We start from the raw sequence: 10,192 nt of genomic DNA, 5'->3' as shown, positions 1-10,192 counted from the left end.
GGGATAGCCAATCTCTTCTTCCTGTATGTATTTTTGACATATACTGCAACTTCACCTCCCTTTCTCTTCAGTTCTTGTATTTCAGTCATGAGAGTTATTCCACCAAGGATCAGTTATTCCTATAAAGTCATATTTATCGTCCAGTTCTTCTTGTTTGTTTCCCATACTCCTGGCATTTGGATATAGACACTGGAGATTGTGTGCTTTGTGGCCTTCTTTTCTTTGAACATTTTAATAAATATTATTATTAATGTTAATGTTATTATTGACCCCCATTAAAACTGTTAGGCCAGTTCCTTTAATTGTGTGTAAGGCTTCATCTATCTTTACCTCTGTGTTTATTTCTCCCTAACTCCCTTCCAGTTTAGTTGAAAGCCCTCCTGCTGAAGTTCTTCATTCTGTGGCCAAACACATTCTTCCCAGTCCTTGTGAGGTGCAAGCCATCTCTTGTTGACAGTCCATCTTCCAGGAAGTTTAGCCCATGGTCTCCAAAAACCTAATCCTTCACATTGACACCACCATTGTAGCCAGTCATTCACCCAGAGTATTTTCCTTTCCTTTCCTATTCTTCTTCTGTTCTCAGTCATCCCACATTGCAGGACACAGAACAATGGGTTTAAGTTTCAATGGGTCAAATTTCAATTGAATATTAGGAAAAACTGCCTAACTGTTAGAGCAGTAAGATAGTGGAATCTATTACCTCAGGAGGTGGTGAGTGCTCCAACACTGGAAGCATTCGAGAGAAACTTACACAACCACCTGGCAAATATATTTGATTTGTATTCCTGCCTCAAGCAGAGGGTTGGACTTGATGGCCTTATAGGCCCCTTCCAACTTCACGATTGTATGATTCTATGATTCTGAATACTGGTAGGATGGATGAGAAAACTATCTGGGCCCCAAAGTCCTTAAGTTTCCTTTCCAGGCTTAAAAGTCTGGTGTGATCTCTTTTAAGTTTTTCTTGTTTGTGTTGTTTGTTCCCACATAGATGGGAAGAAAGAAATATGTATCTGTGGGTTTTATGAGTAATGGCAATCCTTTTGTCACCTCCCTAATCTATGCTCCAGGGAGACAGCATACCTGCCAGGTCCATAGATCTTCCCAGCTTACTTTAGTTTCAATCCCATATAGTAGGGAGTCTCCTGTTACAATTACTCTTCTCTTCATCTTTTTGTAAAGAATGGGTTCAGTGCCTTTGCTTGGCTGAGCTTCAGTCCTTCTCAGATACTCCTGAGAGGTCTCCTCTTTGACTTTGTCTGCATGCCATGTGCCTGACTCCTCATCAAGGACCTGAAAGCAGTTTTGCAGTTCCACCATTGAAAATAATGTTCTCCTTTTGTTCCTACGGTAACTGTGACTCTTTTCCATGGTGCCTCCTCCACTATGTTTACTCTCTCCTCAACATTCTCCTCCTCTGCCTTTCCTTGTTACTCTTCCACCTCCAGGGCTTCCTTTGACTGCTGCTGCTGCTCAAGACTTCTGTCAATGCAAAATTCATTTTCCCTTAAAGCCTTAAGTGTGACTATTCACTGCTCCAGTTCTCTCACTTTTTCTTCTAACAGTGCCACTAGTTTGCACTTGCTGTACGTGTGCACCATGTTACACTCAGGCACAAAGATAAACATTGCACAGACTTTGCAGGTGACTACAACTGAAGTGTCTCTTCACTCTATAAACCGTGTTAGCTTCTGGCTTTAATTTGTTTGTCTGTGTATGCCCTTTCCTTTAGTTTTTCACCTTGAATGTAGCTCGGAAAGTTGACCAATATATAACTCTACCCAAAAAAAAACCCCAAAAAATTTTGTTAAGGGTTTTCCCTTTGAACTCTCCCATGAAACTCCTCTTAGGTTGCCCTGATCCCGTGCTTTTTGGGTCTGCCTCAGCTTTATTTCTCCATTGTGCTGTGTTAGGAGCTAGCAATCAAACGGCCCTCTCAGAACTCACAGCTGCCACTTATTGTTCCCAGCAATAATCAGGACATACTGTTTTGAATTAAGCTGAGTGCACCACCCTTCCTGTTAAGGACACACCCCAATCATAGTACAGGAGCATATATGTGACAGACTCTACCCAGGTACCATAAGGACATAGCGATGTCTTAGTGCAGAGTACAGTGCTATGTTCGTTTGCTGTTGTCATGTGCCATCAAACTGCTTCAGAGTTACAGTGACCCTAACAGGGGCAGTTCGAAAGCAAGCAAATGCAAGTAGATAAATAGGTACCACTTTGGTGGGAAGGTAACGCCGTTCCATGTCTAGTCGCGCTGGCCACATGACCACAGAAACTGTGTCCGGACAAATGCTGGCTCCATGGTTTGGCAACGGGGATGAGCACTGCCCCCTAGGGTCGGACACGACTGGACTAAATATCAAGGGGAACCTTTACCTAATAGGGGTTTCAAGGCATGTGAGACGTACATTTTTCACAGCCACCTGCCTCCCTAGTGAGATGCCATGGCTGGGTGGCAACTTGAACCCAGGTTTCTTTAATCCTAGTCTGACACTTTGGCCACTATACCACAATTATTCTTCCTATGCTATTAACATACTGTTTTCCATTACTATTCTTATGGGCAGCCATTGTTTCTGCTTTTCATCTGAAGCTTCTGGCTGAGACCCAATTGTTCCATTGTGATACATGACAGTGTAATACAAACAAATGACTGATTACCTGTAAATATGAGGAAAGAAGAATATGCAAGTTGTTAAACATCCTTGCACTGGGGAAGCATGTGGAATCTCTGCGACATGCAACAAGTCCACCTACTTTGCTAGATATATTGTAACAAATGGTTTTGGCTGCAGTTGCATAGCCTGAGTTTGCTCATGCCTTTAACTGATAACTAGCATATTTGTCTTTTTTTCCATGGTGAACGGAATATTTGAAGCACATTGCTGATGAATTAAAGCTCCTGTTCAAACCCCTATTGACATTACATGCTCAGAAGAGAAACTTAAAGTTTGAGCTGAAGCCAATTGAGATCTAATATTAAACAGGCCATAGATAGAAGGCGACTAGTAAAAATTATGTGTAATCAGAAAACACACACACACACACACACACAGAGAGAGAGAGAGAGAGAGAGAGAGAGAGAGAGCATGTGTAGTATAGATACCACAGACTGAATCTAACCACTCCTAGTATTTGAGGCAAGGACTTCCTAGTGTATCTTGCAAGTTACACAGCTAAACAGCACTATTTAATCTGTAGGAACCTATTTTCACCATTTCCTATTACATTTTAGCCTGCCCATTACAATGATTCTAAATAATTAAAATGGTTAGCTGAACCCACTGGTATAAAACATAAAATTCAAAAGATTACAATTCTGCCTCTACAAATCTACCTTTTCAGCTTTGGTTCCTTAATGCCATCTTTGCATGAAAAATGTATATACGTGAGATTTTCCAGAAAAGTTTTAAAACAGCTTTCTGTGTCTCGTGATATAGTGGTTAAACTGCAGCACTGCAGTCAAGACTCTGCTTCCAAGCTGAATTTGGTCCTGATAAGCTCAGGTAGTTGGCTCGAGGGTGACTCAGCCTTCCATCCTTGTGAGGTCAGTAAATTGAATACCCAGCTTGATGGGAAGGGGGGCAATGTATAGCCTGCATAATTAAATTTTAAAATGCTTTCAGAGTGCTTTAAGTGCCATTGGACAGTTTCTAAGCAGCACACTTTGCTTTGCTTTACTTTAAAAAGATTTGTTCAGTGCCCTTCAGAGGAAAATGAAGTGCAACAATGTATAAACCATTCTTGTTCCAGTACTCTCTGCCTAGCTTAGGGCCTGTTTCCACTGCCAGAATAAACCAGCAGAGCAAGCGTTTTGTTTTTTTAATTCAGGCTTAAGTCATGTAGACTTTAGCCTGAATCCCAAACTCTTCTGGCATTTTATGCACCCTAACCCTGCCACTGCTGTCGCTGCTGCAACCTTCATCTCCTGTCAGGTGGGTCTGACTGGGGGGGGGCAGAGAAGAGAACAGAAAAGGAGGGGGAAGAGGATGAATTGGAAAAGTTTGAGAGTTTTTTTTTCTAGCAAACTCAGTACATACACACACACACACACACAAATGCACATGAACACACACACATAAAGGAGAGAGCTGGAGCGAGGGAGATGCGAGGGTTGTTTCTCCCCACCAGATGCAAGAAACCCAAACCTTCCACCTAAAGAGCAAGCCAGTGGAGGAGGAGGAAGAGGAGAAGCCACCCTTCCCTTTGGGCTCTCCCCATGGATTCCCCATGGTTTTTATATGTAGGATCACCCCAAACAAGAGAAACATGGGTCCTAGGCATGGATCCCCATAAATTTTATATATATAGGATTATCCCAAAGCACAAAACATGGGGCCCAAGCATGCCTTGGATTGGTAGCCTGTGAGCAGAAATGGGATCTGTAATTTTATGGTGGTTTGGTGAGGGTCCCAGATAAAAATCAGAACAGAAGAGGGGCAAGGGATGAGGGTGGTGGCAGGTGACTGAGAGGAATAGAAAACAGGAAGGATTTGGTGAGGGTGAAGGGGAGGAGAAGAGGTTGGTTGAAGGATGGGCAGAAGGGGAGGCAAGTAGTGGGGGCTGAAAGGGGAGGGAAGGAAGGCTTGTCTTGACTGACTGGCGGCTGTCAAAACAAAAACAAAGCAGAGCAGCAGCATTCACATGTGTGGAAGCAATTCATTGGAATCCACCTCAAAATAAATGGACCCTTGGCAGGGAGCAGAAAAACTTGCTGCCTTGGCAGAATAGCCCACTCATGCATTTGTCTTGTGTGTATACTTAAGTTTGTATCATGTGGTTTTTTTTAGCAGAATATGGATTTTATTGTCATTGGGATAGGATCCTTATTTAAACCCTTTTCTGAGAGCAGTTGAGATCCAGCAAACTCCCTCCTAAGGGTAAGAGGTGCTGGTAGGGTTTGAGAAAGTGAAGGAAGGGTGGAAAAGGACTGTTTTGTGTTACTGTCTCAGTTGGAATAATTGAGTGTCATTGTTGAACAGTTACTGTGTACCTCAATAAATCCTGTATGTTTAAATGTAAACTTGTTGCAAGTCATGAACAAAACATGGAAGAGTACTTTTTTATATATAAGCATACTTGTCGGGTTTCTATTGTAGAACCCAGAGTTTAGGAAAGTGATCCGTTTAGTTTAGTTTTGTTTCTGGATTCTTACTCTCCAGGCCTTCCAGCCAGCACGAAAGCTAATTGCACTTATACTATAAATGTTGCAGTTCCACCTGTCAAAAGAATTTCTAAACTCAAGTACATCCGCCCCATCTCTAAATCAGGCCCAGAGTTTGCGAAACTAGGAGAGAGGGGTTTGAACTACTGCTTTGGTAGCCAGTATTTCCAAGTTCTGATCCAGCCCTGGGCAAATTTGCAAGACTACCTAAACTCAGTGGTATGCTGTTTGTGTTAACAAAGTGGGAAAATTAATTTATCTTCATTGTCAGGATAATCTTGGACTAAAGGTTATATTTTTGTGACTTGTGCTATAGCTTCTCTCTCCTGCTTTCTTCATCTCCACATCCCATCCTGGTATTGCTCTAGGTTTAGAGATGCCGACAATATAAATAACAGTCTCTCCACATAAGAATTGTTTATGAGCAACTGAAGTGTTCCTTGACCTTTTGCTGCTAATGAAATGTAATTTGTATTACAGGGTTTTGATCATCGTATCAGCAAAGGCAGCTGGAATACAGTGTGCTATGCTTAATGATCAGGAAGCTAGAGCTGACACATTGTGAGATATGTTTACAATCAAGGATCACTGCTGCAAGGCAGACATGGATTTCTAATGTCTAACATTTCACTACTTTTGGATTCTATACAGTGGGGTCTCTACTTAAGAACTTAATCCGTATTGGAAGGTGGTTCTCAAGTTGAAAAGTTCTTATGTTGAATCTGCATTTCCCATAGGAATGCATTGAAAACCATTTAATCCGTATCTGCTCTTTTCCGTCCATAGAAACTACAGTGGAACCTCTACTTAAGAACTTAATCCATTTTGGAATGGTGTTCTTAAGTTGAAACATTCTTAAGTTGAAGCAAAATTTCCCATAGGAATGGACTGAAAACCAATTAATCCGTTCTGGCTGTTTTTTTGTTATGTAGAGGTGTGTTCGTACATTGAAGCATTAGTTCCCATAGGAACTAATGCAAAGCTGGTTAATACGTACTCTACCATTAGGGGGAGAATTTTTTTTTAACCTAAGATGACCTAAGGTTAAAAAAAGAGCAGGAAAGGTTTTTTTTCCTGTTCTTATCTTGGATTTCTGTTCTCAAGTAGAAGAAAAATTTAGCAAATGGAGCTGTTCTTAAGTTGGATTGTTCTTAAGTAGAGACGTTCTTAAGTAGAGACCCCACTGTATTAACTTCCACTCCCATCCTTCCCTCCATGAAATGAATTGAAAACATGAAGGAAAAACTGGAAGGAAAACTAGTTACCCCCAATACTGCAGCTCACCCTAGTTAGAAATGTAAAGTTATTGTTATGGGGGCAGTCAGATGGCTTCAGAGGTGTGCACCTATGACACCAGAAAGGGTTGCTTTAAGGGAGCAGAAAGGAGTGAGTGATCTCCCTTAAAATGGACTCTTCTGTCTGCCAGGGAATCATTGCAACTCGCCCCCCCCCCCCCCAATAACAGAAGCCCTCCATCTGGACCAAAAAAAGTCTACCTTGGGCACAGACTGGGGTCAGGCTGGAGTGCATTTCCCTGTGTGTCATGAGAATTCCAGGAAATAGATCACACTGGATCACTCCACAAAACTTTTTCTCTGTGTGATCAAACCATATGAGCTTTTTTTGAAATGGTTGCTTTGTTCATTTAGTCTCCGTGCAGCTTCAGATGGAAGGGAAGAAATGCTTCTTGCGATACGGCAGGGAAGAGGTTGGAGTTTTTGTACCTTTACTCAAGGTATTGGTACAAGTGATGCTTGCCTTCTCTTTTGGAATTGACATTTTTAGCAAAAAGAGCAATAGGAACCCTTGGAGAAGCTTTAAAAGCATCCAAAGTTGATTGTGAACCTAGAATACAAATGTTAGTGTTTTGGAATTAGTAATTATGACTACTCAAGTTTGAAGAGATAGCAAGAATAGATAGATGTACTTGTTACTGAATTAAGGTAAAATTATAAATGAATCTGCATTGTATAATAAATCATCTACAAATTCCTGTGCACACAGCTCACTGATACAGGATACGAAGAACAAAGGAGAATTTTATGGATATAAATTCTGACATTGTTTGTCCTTACATGGTAAACAAGACAGTACATATAAGAATTTTTCTCATCCCAGTGAATTGGTGAGAATATTTATTTATTTATTTTGCTGGTTTTAGAGAGAATGTTGTCTGTTTTAAGACTGTTCGTTTCTTTATATGCACAAAAATTAAAACTACAATAAACATTGCCTAATTGCATGTCTCAAAAAACTAGTAGCCCTGGATGAGATGCTTTGATCTTTGGGATCTATCAGCCTGCTGTTTTTTACTTGCTGTGTCTGTGTGCTTAACTACCTGAAGTGAGACAACAATACTTCTGTTGAGATACATATTGTGTAAGTTGCTAAATACACATCAGAAGAAAGAAGTGCTTGCTATCTTGGTCTCACAGTAGCAGCAAGGCTTCTGATAGGACCAGGACAATCCTCAATGGGTTATCCTGCTGTGTTGCAACAGCCTGTCTTGACCAAATGTTTGCCACTGATGAGATATGTTTCCCTCACACCTCTATTTGTGGTAGGTCACAGGGCATGTCTGCAGTTAGAAAAATTCATCTTAATTAAAGGAGCCCTTTGGTACCCATCAGAGAAAATGCAGAGAGGATTCTTTCTTAGTTCAGCATATTGAGCCAAATGTTTCTCAGATGTATTTTTCCCTGCCTCATTCTGTGAACAGAAGGTGGGCCACATGTCACATTTTTCCCATATGCAAGGAGGGAAGCTAATCACTTCTTCATTTAGATCAATAAAAATCTGCGGCCATCTAACAAAAGGGTTCCTATGTGCATATCATGCCTTTAAGTAATATCTTTTTTTAAAAGCATCTGATTCTGAATGGGAATGTCATGGCCTAGGAATATGTATGGGCAAATGTCCTTCTTTTTGCCACTCTTTCATGTACATGGGTGAGCCTGAAGGTTCATTACAAGTGGAAAATAAAAGAGCATTAAATATTTAATGCCAAAAAGTTAAATATTATCATAAAAGTAGTTTAATATAAATGGATTTCAGCAAATCCTTATCCATATTTCATGACTGAAATAGTTGGCTGCCTTTTCATGTTTGCATGCAATTAATTTTAATGGTTGTGTCATATTAATTCTTCCTTCTTCCTGCCCACAAAACCATGGGCTCATCAAGAAAGCAAATAGCAGGACATCCAATGTCACTGGCAAAGACCTACGTGTGTATACCTGAAAATGGTATGTCAATAGGTGATTGACAGTAGGGATGTGCATTCAGATTAGGAAATATTTGGAATTCACCAACCAATGCCATATTTGGATAGTTCCATATATATCCAAATATGAATTTGATAGTTCTGAATAACAGTAATAATAATTAATATTTGGAGTCCCATAAACTCCTGTAGATCAGGAAGAAAAAGACTAGATTTCTGCTTCATAGGCATCCTTCAGAGACCATGGTAACATGCTCTGAATTGAGGAGTGTCCTCTCTAGAGCATGAAGCCTGGGTAAAGTAATATGGAGGATAGGGTGTTACCCAAGCAGCAAATCCCCCCTCTCCACATCACTGAAATAGCCCAATAGAAAGGCAAGAGCCAATACAACTGGTTCCAACAATGTCACAGGAGTTGGCAGAACGACACAAACTGCCTTCGGGACTCCAGCTCCAGATTTTGCCTCTAGGTTAACTCCTGAAGCCTTTTCCATGAGTGGATATAGCCACAAGGCAGTGGAGGTTTGAAATCGGAGTTTTCCTTTTCCTAGATGGGCTGCCTTCCATGGCTGATGAGCCCCACCTACCGGCCTGCTCTTTAATAGTGCAAAATCTAATTGGCTTTCCTATTTACCATATTAGGGCCAGAGATAGAATGAGAGAATTTGAGAATTTCATGTGCCATTAGGTGCGCGGTCCTGGGACATGCTCATTTAAAGTAGAAAGCCCCACTCCCTAGGCCCCACCCCCAGGCCATGCGGTGTGTGTGTGTGGAGACAAAAAGAAAGCTCAGAAAAAAAACTCCTCAGCAAAATGTCCATCCAGACATACCTGGCCTTCAGGCTCACCCAGCTTCCTAGGGAAAAGGGCCCAGGGTCCTGGGACACACTCATTTAAAGTAGAAAGCCCCACCCCCTAGGCCCCACCCCCAGGTTTCTGCTTGCTAGAGGAATAAATGAAAGTGAAACCTGTTTCTCAGGTATGCTCGAGTGACTTCTTGAGAAATGAAACTTAAAGACCCTCTGACACCCAAGGGGCAGAGAACACAGTGCCTCCTGATTGGAGTTGCCAGGAATTTCCCAAGGAAGGGGAGGGCTGGGATGGCAGCAAAACCTGTAAACGATGTCTATACTAGTGAAATCTAGATGCAGATACAGGAACCAGAAGGTTTTTTTTTCTTTTCACTTTGGGTCTTTTCAGCTGAAGGGTGGGCATAGCTGCTCATAAATCCCCTGAGCATTTGTTGTCAGGATCTGCTCTGGTTCAAGCCTGCAGTGCAGCAGTTTTCTCTGTGTTAAAGACTAACTCCTATATTTTAATGTAAGCTTCCGTGGAACATGTTCACATTGTCAGACATAAGACTCAGAATCAACAGAGGCTATACATAGTCATCCTTCAGTCTTGATAGACTATAAGTAACATGCTCTGAATAAGGTCTTGGAACAGAGTTTAGTGTGGGTAAGAAGGCCAATTCGAGAGTGACAATCCCTTCCACACTGAAGACAAATACAATCTGTCCCTGATTTTTCGGGTTTCGGGACTGCCTCTTTGCCTTGGCCTGCAGAACAAGTGTCTCTTCAAATTGGGAGAGGCCATGATGCACCGCCTGCCTCCAGCTGGATCTGATGTTGAGCCATCAAAAACTACAGTGCCCTTCATTTCCTCATGAGAGGACCTGATGATGTTAAGGAGTTGAGGTGGACATCCAATCTTAGGAAGTATTTTAAAAAGGCCCTTCCTGCTAACCAAATCAAAGGCCTGTGTGAGATCTATGAAGGCCACAAAGAGCATCTGTT

This window comes from Pogona vitticeps, chromosome 1 (assembly GCF_051106095.1).
Source record: "Pogona vitticeps strain Pit_001003342236 chromosome 1, PviZW2.1, whole genome shotgun sequence".
NCBI lineage: Eukaryota > Metazoa > Chordata > Lepidosauria > Squamata > Agamidae > Pogona > Pogona vitticeps.
Note: the sequence above shows the minus strand (reverse complement) of the source record.